Source organism: Symphalangus syndactylus, chromosome 2, assembly GCF_028878055.3.
Source record: "Symphalangus syndactylus isolate Jambi chromosome 2, NHGRI_mSymSyn1-v2.1_pri, whole genome shotgun sequence".
NCBI classification, from domain to species: domain Eukaryota; kingdom Metazoa; phylum Chordata; class Mammalia; order Primates; family Hylobatidae; genus Symphalangus; species Symphalangus syndactylus.
Window position 1 is genome coordinate 111,322,707 of NC_072424.2, and position 15,231 is coordinate 111,337,937.

The 15,231-nt window shown below is 35.2% G+C and overlaps 1 long non-coding RNA gene across 2 annotated transcripts in view; it reads right to left on the bottom strand.

Moving 5' to 3' along the window:
- Positions 1 to 5,162: 5,162 nt before the first annotated feature.
- Positions 5,163 to 15,231, bottom strand: part of LOC134735620 (uncharacterized) — a 334,319-nt gene continuing 324,250 nt past the window's right edge. The window contains exon 4 of one of the 2 annotated variants that reach the window (XR_010118900.1): positions 5,163 to 5,238. This is a non-coding gene — a long non-coding RNA (uncharacterized lncRNA). The remainder of the gene's footprint in view (positions 5,239 to 15,231) is intronic. The other variant, XR_010118901.1, reaches the window with a different exon arrangement.

The window sequence follows — 15,231 nt, forward strand, 5'->3', positions numbered from 1 at the left end:
TTTTTTGGGGTTTTCTGAGATGGAGTCTCGCGCTGTTGCCATGCTGGAGTGCAGTGGCGCGATCTTGGCTCACTGCAACCTCTGCCTCCCGGGTTCAAGCAATTCTCCTGCCTCAGCCTCCCAAGTAGCTGGGATTACAGGCACCACACAGCTAACTTTAGTATTTTTAGTAGAGATGGGTTTTCACCATGTTGGCCAGGATGGTCTTGATCTCTTGACCTCGTGATCCACCCACCTCGGCCTTCCAAAGTGCTGGGATTACAAGCATGAGCCACTGTGCCGGGCCAAGATCTGGTTTGTTTTATCATGCCTTTGTTTTTTGTCTTTCTAAGTCCGTTCCTGGTTTGTCGTTTATTTCCCCCAATCTAAAATTTTAACACTCCCGCTCCTATTTTTTCCAGATTATTCACAACAGGAGGGATTTGTGTATACTAGACTCAAGTTTTGCAGTTGAAGAACATGTACACAAATATAATACTAATAATAATTAGTAGTAGTAAAATACTTGATAGAACCCATAGAGCTTTCTCAGTGGAGTATATTTTTTTTAGTAAGTTTCGTCTATTTTTCAACCCAGAGGTTTTTCTCAAAATGTGTTAAGCATAATTTAACATCTTATATGGAATATAATTTGATATACCACTGGTTTATGAAAATGCCAATTTCACAAGTGTCAATCCAATATATTCATGAAGGAGATGTATCCATCATCATCATCATCATTATCATCTTTTATTAAGCACTACGTGCCAAGCATTGTGCTAAGTATCTGATATATTTCTTTGTCTTACCTCTTAGCAACTCCACAGCTAGTCCTGGAAAATGTTCAGGGCAAATTATTAGATAGTTATTTGTTTAATGAAGGAAAATTGCCTGTGTAACTATAACTGCCCTTTAAAGATAGATTCTGGTCACTGAAAGTCCATTTTGTTCTCCTGAACATTTTGCGTTGTTCAGGATATACAATGATAGGACTGCATCTCAGAGAGTAAGAGTTGGAAATATTTTGGGGACAGCTTGATTGAATGAGAACTTAAAGTTCCTTGGGGTAATAAGGTGGGGGATAATGCAACAAGATGTAAAGGGTGGTGGTGAGAAAAAGGAATGAGCAGATGTCACGTGCCTAGGACCTTGAGAGGCATAGAACAGATTCTCGTGATTTGGAGGTCAAAGTAAACAACAACAAAAAAGCATCCAGTATTTCATAGTACAGTTAGTTTAAAAGAGCTGTCACTAGTTAATAATTACTAAATAAGTTTAAATTATTTTTAAAATAATTAGATGAAATCATAGAATAATAATTATTGGTTTAGTTATAATAGTTACAAATAACTATAGGCTCGGCAAAGACATAATGTTTAAGTGAAGTATGGTGAAATATTATGGCATCTGTAAAAATCACATCTCTAAGCATAGTTAATGAAACAGGGAAAAGTAGAATATTTAGTTGTATAGGCCCAATGAGCCAAATTATAACAGGGAAAATGGGAAGGCTGTACTTCAAAATATTAACAGGCTCTCTGTAGGTCACCAGATTATAAGAGATCATCTTCTTCCTTTTCTGTAGTTTCTAAATTTTCTACAGTGAGTAAGTTTCAGTTCCTTAAGAATATAAATTTTTAGAATTTAATTCATAAAGCATCATTTTAATTGTAAAAATAACTTTTGAATAATGTAAAATTCACAATTTAGGAATATATGAGTAACTAACAAGTATTATAAAAATGGAATAGTGCAAAATCAAGTATAAAGAAGCTCTCAGATTTTAATATGCCAAAAGATCTAAAATTATCTCATGTATTAAGTATTCCATAGCATTAAGCCTTAGAAAATCACTAGAATAATAATCCAGGGTTATAACTAAAATTCCACCAAGAGAGGTTAGTTTATAATTCTTAATAAAACCAGTAACAAAATACAGTAACAACATAACAAATGCCAAAATAAATACAAATCTTTATCTAAATTAGCATTTTCTCTAACCATTTAACATACCTAATCTAGATCAAAGACTCACAGCCTAAAGAGGGATTGCAAAATTATTACAAATACTACAAATACATATGGTCATCTAACACTGTGTGTAGTCTGAAAAATGCCACACATATGCACAATTGTTTTCTAAATATATGTTGATGATATGGAGAATAGCAAAACACAATTATATTTAAAAGTTTTACCAAGTTCACATAGGTAATATATCTTTATGTTCCTAATCAATGTGTATTATGTGAGAATTCAGCTATGTTTTCAACACTGGATGTGTGCATCCTCTACAAAAAACAGTATAAACCATATTTTGATACAATCTTGGAAATCAGTTATTAATTGAATATTGTATGGGACCAAGAACAATTTTTAATTTTGTTAAGTGTTATAATGCCATTGTGGTTATGTTAAAACATTGTTATAGAGATGAAATAATATAAGATTTGCTTTCAAATATTTCAGCAAAAGAAAAAAGGAAAAAGTGATAGGCAAGCAAATATAAACTATTGATAGTTTTTGAATCTGAGTAATGGTTATATCAAGGTTATATGGTACCATTTACTCTACTTTATGAATGTTTATAATTGTTCATTGATATTAGAAAACTTGAAACTGGGTCATTATATTGAAATCTTGGTGACTGTTGAATTAGGTAACTTTTAAAAACACAGCAAATAATTTTTTAAGAAAAAGAAGTGGGAAAAACTGTGTAATAGTTTTTTCTCAAAAGGGTTATCTCAATTTTTAAGATACCTTTTAACCTGTTGGTAGCTCCTGTATTAATATCAAGATACAGTTCACATGACCAAGGAGCCAGGTTATCAAGAGTGTATATTCTACTCCTATACCTTGTGCATAGTCAATTTCTGGGCACAGAGCTAAACATTTCAAAACAGCAATAAAAGGAACAACCTTGGGTGATTCCTTACATACTCCCCAAAGAAGATTAGGAAGGATAAGAATCATCACTAGGAAAGGGCTGAGTGAGAATCTATTTTATTCCTCAGGTATTAATAAAATATTGGTCTCAGAAACACAGGATTATAATTTTTGCAAGAAGTAAACCAACTTAGATAATTGTAACAAATCCCAATAGGCAAATGGTTGATAATTTTTGGAAGTAAAACTGCCCATTTAAAAAACTAGAATTGATTCTGTTCAAATAATTGTACCCACAGAGTAAGCACAGTCAACAAGTTTACCAAGATCAGACACCATCACTCAGATAAGCAATCTAAAAATATTCAATCTGCTGGGGGATGGAGGGGGGAAGAAAGAAGCAAAGACAAAACTACAGGTGTTTTATGTAATTTGAGTTTTACTATATTACAATTGTTACTTGTACCTAATCAGGAATATATCTTGAGGTCTAAAAGTTTTAGAGCAATTATTATTTTTAAAATAAAAATGATAAAAATGGGTCTCCCAAAAAGCCATGAAGTAGCATCTACGATTTTCTACTTCACCCACCTAGATAACCCACCATCGGAAATCAGTCATCATTCTCACTGCTGACCACCAAACCTAGATTTTCCTCCAAAATATAGCACACCTGAGATTTATGGACAAAATGAACTTATAGCTTGAGTTACATTTTATAATATTCCAGGGTGCCTCTTTTGAACTCCATTTTGTATACTACACTAAACAATATGGAACATTTTCCTAATTGGGGTATTGCTTCTTCTTATTTTTAATTTGTTTAAGCTCCTGACAGCCCATCTCAAACAGAAACTTAAAGGCTAGCCATGTAAGTGAATATAAATGAATTGACCTGGTCTCAGTTTATCTACAACTCATTTATTAGAATGTACCTCAATCACTCATCAATTCATTCATTTACTCAGCAAAATATTGATAAATCACCTTTAAAAAACACTACAGGCACATCCTGTGCTAAGTACTAATAATACAAAAGTAAATAAGAAGACATGGTCTCTGCTTTTAAGGGGCTCTAATACAAATGAAAACAGTAGATACAAAAACAACTAACAAACTCCAACAAGGGCTATAGTAGAGACATAAACAGAAGTGATTTCAGAGAACATAATGAGAATGTATTATGAACTAGCTCATCTCAAATTAATTAAAAAAAAATTGTAGGATTCTGGAATTGTGTATGGGTCTCTAAGATACAAAGAGGGAGAGGATATGTAGGTGGAGAAAAGCAAACTAATTTTCAAAATACTTTACTGCATCATTCAACCCAGTGTTCTGGGGATCTTTGGGCTTTGAACCAACTTGAATCGGGGATATGATTTTCGTTTGCAGGATGCCAGTTTCCTATACAGTGGCATAGGCCATGAACATGCCAAACAAAACAACAAACAAACAAACATAAAACACAGTGGGTGTGGGAACTTGGCTCTGTGAATTTCTTCCATACTTGCATTTATTAGGGCAGCTGCTCTTTCAGTCTCTGATTCTCTTTACTTCAGATCTCAGTCCCTTTTGGTTTTCTCTATTTGGATTTAATAACTGAGTCCTGGATCCTTTAATGCTAACTAATAGGCTGCATAGGGCACTGCCTCTGGTTATTACTTCGTCCATTACAACTGTGCCCTAATGCCAGGCCCAGGCCTGGGGATACTGCTGGCCACTTAACCCTTGGGGTAGAGGCAGGGAGATGCCACCCCATGGCACTGCGACACCCAGAGCTTACACTTGGCATTGTTACACCTTTTCCAGCACTGATCACTCTCCCTGCATTTTGCATCCTCTCATTCCTGTTGCAATGTCCAGAGCCCTCATGACGCTTCCTTGCTCTCTGCTTCACATACTTCATTCTCCCCAACCAGCGTTTTCTGAACAGTGCCCAACATTCCAGACTTTTCCAACCCCCTCTTCCAGTTTCTTATCCTCATTTAAGTGAATGCCTCATCCTACCAAGGATTCAGTTTCTGCAGAGGAAAGTTGACTCGTCTATAAGTCTCTAAGCAAATAGAAAATAAAATAAGCTTTAAAACAACATATTGAAATCTCTACCACTGAGGGCTCAACATGACCCTTTGTGTAGCAGCGCGGGGCGCAGAAGGAATTCAGGGACCCTTTTCTCACTTGAAGTGACTTTTGATGCATGTGCTTCAGTATCTTGTGGAGATGGGCTACGTGGAAATACAGAACGATTCTCAAGTAGATTTGAGACAACTCTAAGGAGTCTGAGAAATTTGGGGGAAGAATTTGAACTTGCCTGCAATTCCCAAACAGTAGAGGAAGCTGGTCCTATGATTACTTGCAGGTTCGTGTTGTCTGTGAAAAAAACAAGTTTGATTAAATAATCAGCAAAACCTGGATAGTCAGAAAAGACTTGAGAGCAAGTGAGAAAATTCCAAGTATCCCCTCCATCTTTCTTTTTTTTTTTTTTTTCTGTTTTTAAATCACTTCTGTTTATTTGATCACTTTCAGTGTTATTTATAGAATTGCCTTTATTAGTGACAAATAATTAAATTGACATAGGAACATTTTCTGGAAATTAGAGTGATTGGATTTTCTTTAGAAATCTCCAAATTGGTAGCTGGGCATGGTGGCTCACGCCTGCAATCCCACCACCTTGGGAGGCCGAGGCAGGCGGATCACGAGGTCAGGCGTTCAAGACCAGCCTGACCAGCATGGCGAAACCCCCTCTCTACTAAATATACAAAAAAAAAAAAAAAAAATTAGCAGGGAATCATTCTTTGATTTTTTTATTGTGTGACCCACATAGTATGACACCATTTAGCACCTAACACAGTACATGACACATAGAAGGAGCACCGCAGATATTTGTTCAATGACACACTGATTGCACTTACTGCTCTCTGAGGCCAAAAGATATAGGGTCAAACGTTTTGAGCAGAAAATAACTGGCTCAAGGCTGAGTAAAAACAACAGTAACACGAACCATAACAAGAAAATCTAGGCGGGGAGCGGTGGCTCACATCTGTAATCCCAGCACATTGGGAGACAGAGGTAGGTGGATCACATGAGGCCAGGAGTTAGAGATTAGCCAACATGGTGAAACCCTGTCTCTACTAAAAATACAGAAAAAAAAAAAAAAAAAAAAAAATATCTGGGCCTGGTGGCACACGCCTGTTATTCCAGCTACTGGGAAGACTGAGGCAGGAGAATCGCTTAAGCCTGGGAAGCGGAGGTTGCTGAGAGCTGAGATCGCGCATGGCACTCCAGCTTGGGCGACAGGGCGAAACTCCGTCTCAAAACAACAACAAAAACCTAAGGAGTGAGATGAGAATAAAGACGTTTCTTTACTCCTCATAAGAACCCCTCACCAAGTCCTTCCCTAGAAATAACCTAATTATTGTTAAAATTTATTCAGTTAAAGTAAAAAACGCCATCAATCTTTTTCTTTCCTCCTTCCCTTCATTATTCAGGTTTCTAAAGTCTTCCCACTGGCAATACCTCAGAAGGACACCAGAGGGCGATGTATTTTAACTGTTCGGATTCTCTCTAAAACCCCATCTTTATTTTTCAGAGTCTCAAACCTCAACTGACAAATTAATCTAAGAAATATTCCACGAAATAAAGTAGAAGCAGCATGCCTTGTAGAGAAGCCGTGGTATAATGTATTATACTTCAATATTAATATTGTATTTTACACAGAATTTCTGCCAACTGCATAAATACTGATGATTCCAAGCCTCAACAAGAGGGGGAGCACAATCACAACACTCTGGAGATAGGTGCTTAAAGCTTTCGAAAACGGCAGCCCGCTTTGTTACTGTGGCCGGTTCCTGGCTGGGAACAGGCTCCTTTTCGGCACTACCTACTTGATACGTGTGATGTTGTCACAAACATCTAGAAAAAAACATTAGTTCTCAGGAAAAGAATTGCAGGAGACACGTATGTTACCATATGAAAACAAGGATACATATGTGTGCATGTACATACATATGTGTGTATGCATGTGTATATTTGTACAAATTATGACCCCCTCAAAAACCTATGATCAGTCTCTCAAATATTAACATTACAGATAGTATTCCATCATTCCTGACTGCAATTGACAGGAGTTTCACTGAGAAGTGAGGATCAGAGCTTTGGTGACTCAGCTCTTTGTAGTCACCCCAGCAGGGTGTGTCATATGAGGGCCATGGAGCATGTATCATCGTAAGGAAGGTGTTTAAAACCAGCTCCCCTCGATGAGACAATCTCAGCGCTCCCTCTAGCTAAACCTGGCCTTATTGCCCTAACTCTAGTACACCAGATTTAAATATGCTCCACATAAAATAAATTTGTCAAAAAGTACTAGAAATTAAGCACTTAGAAGCAACATCCAACTTATTAATGAAACTATAATTTTTCCTCAATATCTCAGCAATGATGAAGTAAACTGACTTTAGGGTAGAAGTTAAAGCATTATTTGCCATATATTTTTGCAATTCTAGCCCTCTTTAAACCTCCTTGCAGAAAGTTATTAGCCCAATGTCCATAAAACCCTTCTAAAAGAAGCTAAGATCATTCTTCTTCCCCAGAACCCAAAGTTGTTTGTATTTTCTGTGAAGATATATTTAATATTCAGAAATTGCTCTGTGACTTGCAAAATACATCTGACTCGAAATATATAAGTAATGGAAGGGATTCTAACCTATAAATAAAAACCTCAAGTCTCAAAACATTTTAAGTAATTTTAAAACACTTTAAAATTTTAGGAAATAATTTATTGAATTAAAATAGTCACCAATTACTGGTTATTACTAACATTAGCAAAATCACTGAAGATTCAACTAAATTAAATCTATGAAAGTCTGGGATTTAAGAATAATATATTTATAATTTCTACAGAGGACAAGCCATAAATATTTTAACTTGAGAGTCTCACATATATAACACATTGTGAGCTAAATTAATCAAAACAGTTGCTTAAAAAATTAACTATGTTTGAGGTGTCATGGTAGACATCATATTTTAATGTATCAGAAAGAGATTTGATACTTGACTAATTTCATTTAAGTGCATATTTCTTGAATATCATCCAACATCCCAGAATCTTATTCCCTCATCTGAACCAACAATTAGAAATAGAGCAAATATTATTAGACAACAAACATGCAAATATATTCAACTTCATTACCAAAGAAATGCAAATTACAGCCTATATAAGAAAAATATAAAAATAATGAAGTATTTTTAAATCAATGAAATATATAGTTTTAACGAGCACATGATGAAACTAGTATATTCATACATTGGTAGTTTTAATAAATATTAAAGCAGTCATTTTGTAAAACAATTTTGCAACATAGTTCAAAATATAGGATTCCATTCATTCAGAAAGTCCAGAAGTAATTACTGAGCACCTCCAGTTCACCGATTTAGGGACTGGAAATACAATGACCAGTGTAAAGTGACACACCATCTGCGTGCTCATATTGCTTGCTGTTCGGTATTATTTTAAATTGAAAGGAAATAGTTGTATGCAGGTGACTATTCTCTGATATTCTCTGAACATAATCTAAATGCCTAACAGTTGGAAAGGCAACAATTAAATTTTAGCTTCTCAATATCCTATAAAACTATATAACCAATAAAATGAGAATTATGAACAAAGCAATTAGAAAAATGTTTCTGACATAGTATTTGCTGAATGAAAAATAGGAATTGATAATGTGCCACGCATGTAAAAAAATCATATGCATAGAAAAAGTCTGGAAAGGAACATTAGAAGAATTTGATGAATTCAATATTTTATATCATGTTCTCCATTACTTTTTGACACAATGGTTTTATATAATCATTTGAAAGTATTGGTAACTGAGAAAAATAACGTCTTTTCTATAGTGGACATCATAAAACTTACTGTGGCTATTTTTACACAATTGTGGCTACATTACACAATTGTAAATATCTAATATGTTTCCTGAGTTAAGTTTCGTAAGAATTCTGCATAGTTTTTTAAAAATTGAATTTTGATTGTTTTTTTGAAACCATTTAATCTGTGAGATAATTTTTTGCTACTTACATTAATCTAAACATACTTTAGATATCATATTTTTCTATTATTCCCTTATTTGATATTATTAATTTCCTGGGGTCAAATGAGTTTGGAAATGCCAAACTAATAATGTAAAAGTACTTTGAAACTTGTAAAATGCTTTGTAAATGAAAGATTCTATTATTGTAATGAATGGCTCCTTGATTCATCTTGTTGGGTTTTTTTTTGTTGTTTCTACTAAGAGGGTTGCCTTAATAAGATTTTTAACTTGAAAAATCTTTCTTCTGTTCCTTCTCTTTATGAGTAAGAAAGATTGACTTCCCCAAAGGAATATGAAGACATAGTTGGTTTATTGTGTTTAAAATACTTAGAGAAGACCTGATAAAGCAAGCCATTACATCATGAGAATGGTAAAATATCATGCCCCAGGGTGATCCAAACACATCACACACTGTGACATTGTCTGAACCTAGACAACATGGGAAAAGCCATTTTCCTGCAATTCCTGAGCAGAAACAGAACATCTGAAGTTAGAAGGAAGATGTGTGCAAGGTGGAGGGTGCAGTGGGATCACACAACCCCTATCTTCAGCGTTTCAGAGAGAGGAATTTTAATTGAAGGGATAATGAAAGTTTTCTTTTCTATGTTTTCTGTTTATGTTGTATTTGTTTAACTACTTCTTTTTTCCTACAATAAAAAGCTGAGGCAGGAGGTTAGTAAGGATGTGGGGAGTTGTGATTTGAGAGAAGAACCTGCAGAGCTGACAAGGAGACCTGAGCAGGCTAGAGAAGGAACTTAAAGGAAGAGACTCAACTCCTTAAGAACCACTAAAAACAACCCACATGACATAACTTGTCCTATGACTATGGAAGAAATTGAAGTTATAGTTTAAAACTATCTGAAAAAGGAACTCCTGGCCTACATGGTTACACCAATAGATTCTACTCAATATTTGTGAAGAAATACAATTCTAGGCTGGGCGCAGTGGCTCACACCTGTAATCCCAGCACTTTGGGAGGCCAAGGTGGGTGGATCACCTGAGGTCAGGAGTTCAAGACCAGCCTGGCCAATATGGTGAAACCCCATCTCTATTAAAAAAAAAAAAATACAAAAATTAGCCAGGCATATTGGCGCACGCTTGTAATCCCAACTACTTGGGAGGCTGAGGCACGAGAAATGTTTGAGCCCAGGAGGCGGAAGTTGCAGTAAGCCAAGATTGTGCCACTGCACTCCAGCCTGGGTGAGACTCTATCTCAAAAAAGAAAGAAAAAAAAGAAAAGGAAAGACAATTCTGCACACTCTTCCAGGATATAGAAGAAGCCTAATGCCTTATATGAAAGTTAACACAAAATGAATAAGAGATCTAAATATAAAACATGAAACTATAAAACTAGTTTTGGCTTTCAGTCAGCTATAACTAAATGTACTATAACTAAACATTCTATAATTAAACATTCTTCCCTTCAAGTCACTTCTTTTTGAACCCATTTTTTAATCTATAAACTGGAAGACTAACACCTCTTAAATTGTTACCTGTAAATTACTGCAAATATCAAAAGGAAAAGTATATGCAAACTATTATTATTATTCTCCGATAATATTCCCTAATCTTTAATTAGGTCAGATGTATCAATTAGATATTAGTAAAGAGTATATTTCATGTAGTTTTGAGTTCTTGAGGAATGCCAGAATTCAGGGAAAGAAATTTGTCAAATCTAGATGATTTGCCAAGTCTAGATGACTGAATTAAGAGTAATAAGTGGCCCTATATTTTTAGAACGGATTGTCCTCAGTGTATGCTGAATAAAATCAAATATATTTTCTTTTGTATTCTTTATGGTTATGTACACTTGATTGATATACTCTTATAAAGGGATTTCTAAATTTATTATTATGACCTGTGTTATTAGACCTAGTGGGTTAAAAGAAGGAGGCATAGGCCGGGCACGGTGGCTCACGCCTGCAATCCCAGCACTTTGGGAGGCTGAGGTGGGTGGATCACGAGGTCAGGAGATCAAGACCATCCTGGCTAACACGGTGAAACCCCATCTCTACTAAAAATACAAAACATTAGCCAGGCATGGTGGCACATGCCTGTAGTCCCAACTACTTGGGAGGCTGAGGCAGGAGAATCGCTTGAACTTGGGAGGCAGAGGATGCAGTGAGCTGAGATTGTGCCACTGCACTCCAGCCTGGGCGACAGAGCAAGACTCCATCTCAAAAAAAGAAAAAAAAATTAGTGTTATTGTAACTTGGATTTGTAATTCCACATTTTGTTTTCTACATAATTTAGGAGACTATTGTATTTAGAGGGATTATTAGCTTGTGTTTTGAGGCACATCATATATAAAGGCACAATTTTGTGATATCAGTAACCAAAAGTGGTGGGGATGAAGCTGTAAAGGAATAGAATTTGTGTACATTATTAAATGAAAGCTAATATGAATTCAAGTTAGACAGTTACAACTTTAGGATATTATATGTAATTCCTATGGTAATCACAAAAAAAATCAATAGAATATAGATTATACAAAAGGAAATGAGAAGGGAATTAAAATATTTCACTTAAAAAAACTAAACACAGGCCGGGCGCGGTGGCTCACGCTTGTAATCCCAGCACTTTGGGAGGCCGAGGCGGGCGGATCACGAGGTCAGGAGATCGAGACCACGGTGAAACCCCGTCTCTACTAAAAATACAAAAAATTAGCCGGGCGTGGTGGCGGGCGCCTGTAGTCCCAGCTACTCGGAGAGGCGGAGGCAGGAGAATGGCGTGAACCCGGGAGGCGGAGCTTGCAGTGAGCCGAGATTGTGCCACTGCACTCCAGCCTGGGCGACAGAGCGAGACTCCGTCTCAAAAAAAAAAAAACTAAACACAAAAGAAGACAGCAACGTGGGAAACGGGGAACAAAAAAACTATAAGGCATATAGAAAACAAAGAGCAAAATGACAGCAGTCCCTCCTTATCAGTAATTACTTTAAATGTAAATGGATTAAGCACCCCAATCATAAAACAAAGATTGTCAGACTGGAAAAAATCACATGATCCAATTCTATGCCGTCTGCAAAAGACTCAGTTTAGACACAAAGACACAAATAGCTTGAAAATGAAAGAATGGAAAAAGATATTCCACGTAAATAGTAACTTAAAGAGAGCAGGGGTGGCTATACTAATATCAGAAAAGATAGACTTTAAATAAAAATGGTTACAAGAGTCAAAGAAAGACATTATAAATATTAACAAAAATGTCAATACAGCAAGAAGAAAAAACAGGAACATTTACATACCTAATGACAGACCTAATGGCATTAAATTATACAAAGCAAAGCATATCAGAATTGAAAGGAGAAATAGACAGTTCTACAGTAATAGTCGGAAGCTTCAACACCCTACTCTTAATAATCAATAGAACAAACAGAAAATAAGTATCAAAATAGAGAACACAATAAACTAACCAGATTTAGCAGATAGATACAGAGTATTCTACCCCAAACAACAGCATACACATTCTTCTTAAGTGCACAAGGGACATTTTCTAGGATAGGAAATATATTATATTAGGCCACAAATTAAGTTGCAATCAATTTAAAAAGATAGATATCATATAAAATAGCTGATCCTGATGCACTGAATTTAGAAATCAATAACAGAAGTAAAACTGGAAACTTCACAATTTTGTGGAAATTAATCAACACTTTTTTTTTTTTTTTTTTTTTTGAGATGGAGTCTTGCTCTTAGTGCCCAGGCTGGAGTACAGTGGCACAATCTTGGCTCACTGCAACCTCTGGCTTCTGGGTTCAAGCAATTCTCCTGCCTCAGCCTCTGGAGTAGTTAGGATTACAGGTGCCTGCCACCACACCCAGCTGACTTTTTTTGTATTTTTAGTAGAGGCAGGGTTTCACCATGTTGGCCAGGCTAGTCTCAAGCTCCTGACCTCAGGTGATCTGCCTGCCTCTGCCTCCCAAAGTGCTGGGATTACAGGCATGAGCCACTACGCCCAGCCACAACACATTTTTTAACAATGAAAGTCCCAAAGGAGAAATCATGAGGGAAATTCGGAATACTCAGAGATAAATAAGAGCAAAACACAACTTGCCAAAACTTATGCAGTGTAGTGAAAACAGTGCTAGTGGATAAATTTAAACACATTAAAAAACAAAAAGATCTCAAATCAATGACCTAACTTTACAACTGAAAGAACAAGAAAAAGAACGAATTAAACTCAAAGCTAGCAGAAGGAAGGGAATAATAAAGATTAGAGCAGAGACCAAAAAGACAATAGAAAAACAATACAGGAAATTAATAAACCTAAAAGTTAGTTCTTTGAAAAGATCAACAAAATTGACAAACCTTTAGCTAGATTGACTAAGAACAAAAGAGAAGAAGTAAATTACTAAAATCACAAATGAAAATAGGAATATTACTATCAATTCTACAGAAATGAAAAAGATTATAAGAGAGTAGGTATTAGGAACAATTGTATTCCAACAAATTGGATAATCGAGATGAAATAGACAAATATCAAGAAATACAAAATTTACCAAGATTAAATAATGAAGAAATCAAAAATACAAATAGTACTACAACTAGTAAGGAGATTGGTCAGTAAGCAAAATTCTCCTGGCATAGAAAAGTCACCCTGGACCTAATGACTTCACTGGTTAATTCTATCAAACATTTAAAGAACTGAAACCAATCCTTCTCAAACTTTTCAAAAAAGTTGAAGAGAAAAAAGCACTTCCTACTCATCAGGAACTAATTGTGAGGCCAGCATTACCCTAATATCAATGCCAGACAAGATTGCTATGAGGAAAGAAAACTACAGACTAATATCCCTATGAACATTGATGTAAAAATCCTCAACAAAATACTAGCAAATTAAATTCAATGACATATTTAAAGCATTATACACTATGACCAAGTGAGATTTATTCCCAAAATGCAAGGATGGTTCTAAATACAAAAACTAATCAGTGTGGTAATATACCACATTAACAGAATGAAGGGGGAAAATCTTTTATGATAATCTCACTTGAGGCAGAAAAAGCCTCTGACAAAATCTAACACTCTTTTATGATAAAAAAAAAAACTAAACAAACTAGAAATAGAAGAAAACAACTTCAACATAATAAAGGTCATTTATTAAAAAAAACACAGAAAACATCATACCTAGTGATGAAAAACTAAAAGGTTTTCCTCTAAGATCAGAAATAAGACAGAGATGTTCACTTTTGTCACTTCTACTCAACGTAGTACTGGAAGTCCCAGCCAGAGCAATTAGGCAAGAAAAAGAAATAAAACACATCCAAGTGGAAAAGGAAGCAGTAAACATTTGAATTAGTTATGTTTGTAGATAATATCCTATATGTAGAAAACTCTAAATATTCTACAAAAATATCCTGTTAGAGCTAATAAATGAATTCAGCAAAGCAGCAAGAAACAAAGTCAACTCAAATAATTAGTTGCATTTCTGTACACTAAAAATGAACAATTTGAAAATGAAATTACTAAAATTTGTGTACAATACCACCAAAAAGAATAAAATACTTAGGAATTAACTTTACCAAGGAGGTGAAAGATTTGTACAATGAAATACAAAACATTGCTGAAAGAAATTAAAGAAGACATTAATAAGTGGTACTACATCTTACATTCATGGACTAGAAGGCTTAATATTGTCGTCAATATTACACAAAAAGATCTACAGATTCAAGGCAGTCCTTATCAAAATCCCAAGGATTTTTTTTTCAGAAATAAAAGCCCATCCTAAAATTCATGTGGAATCTCCAGGGACCCCAAATATCAAAACAATATTGAAAAAGAGGAACAAAGCTAGAAGACTTACATTTTCTGATTTCAAAATGTGCTACAAAGCAACAGTAATCGAAACAATGTGGAACAGGCATAAAGACATACATAGAGATAAGTGAAATAGAATAGAGAACTCAGAAATAAACCCTCACATACATAATTAAATGATTTTTGACAAGTATGCTAAGAGTAATTAGTGAGGAAAAGACAGTATTTTTAACAAATGGTGCTGGGAAAAACTGGATAACTGCATGCAAAAGAATGATGGTGGACCCTTACCTAACAACATATATAAAAACAAGCACAAAATGGATCAAAGATCTAAATGTAAGAACCAAAATATGGCAATCTTAGAAAGAAACACAGGGCAGAAGCTTTACAATACTGAGTTTGACAATGATTTCTTGGATATGAACCAAAGTCACAGGCAGCAACAACAAAAATAGACAAATTGAACCTCATAAAAACTGAAAAACGTGTATCAAAAGTCAATATCAACAGTTAA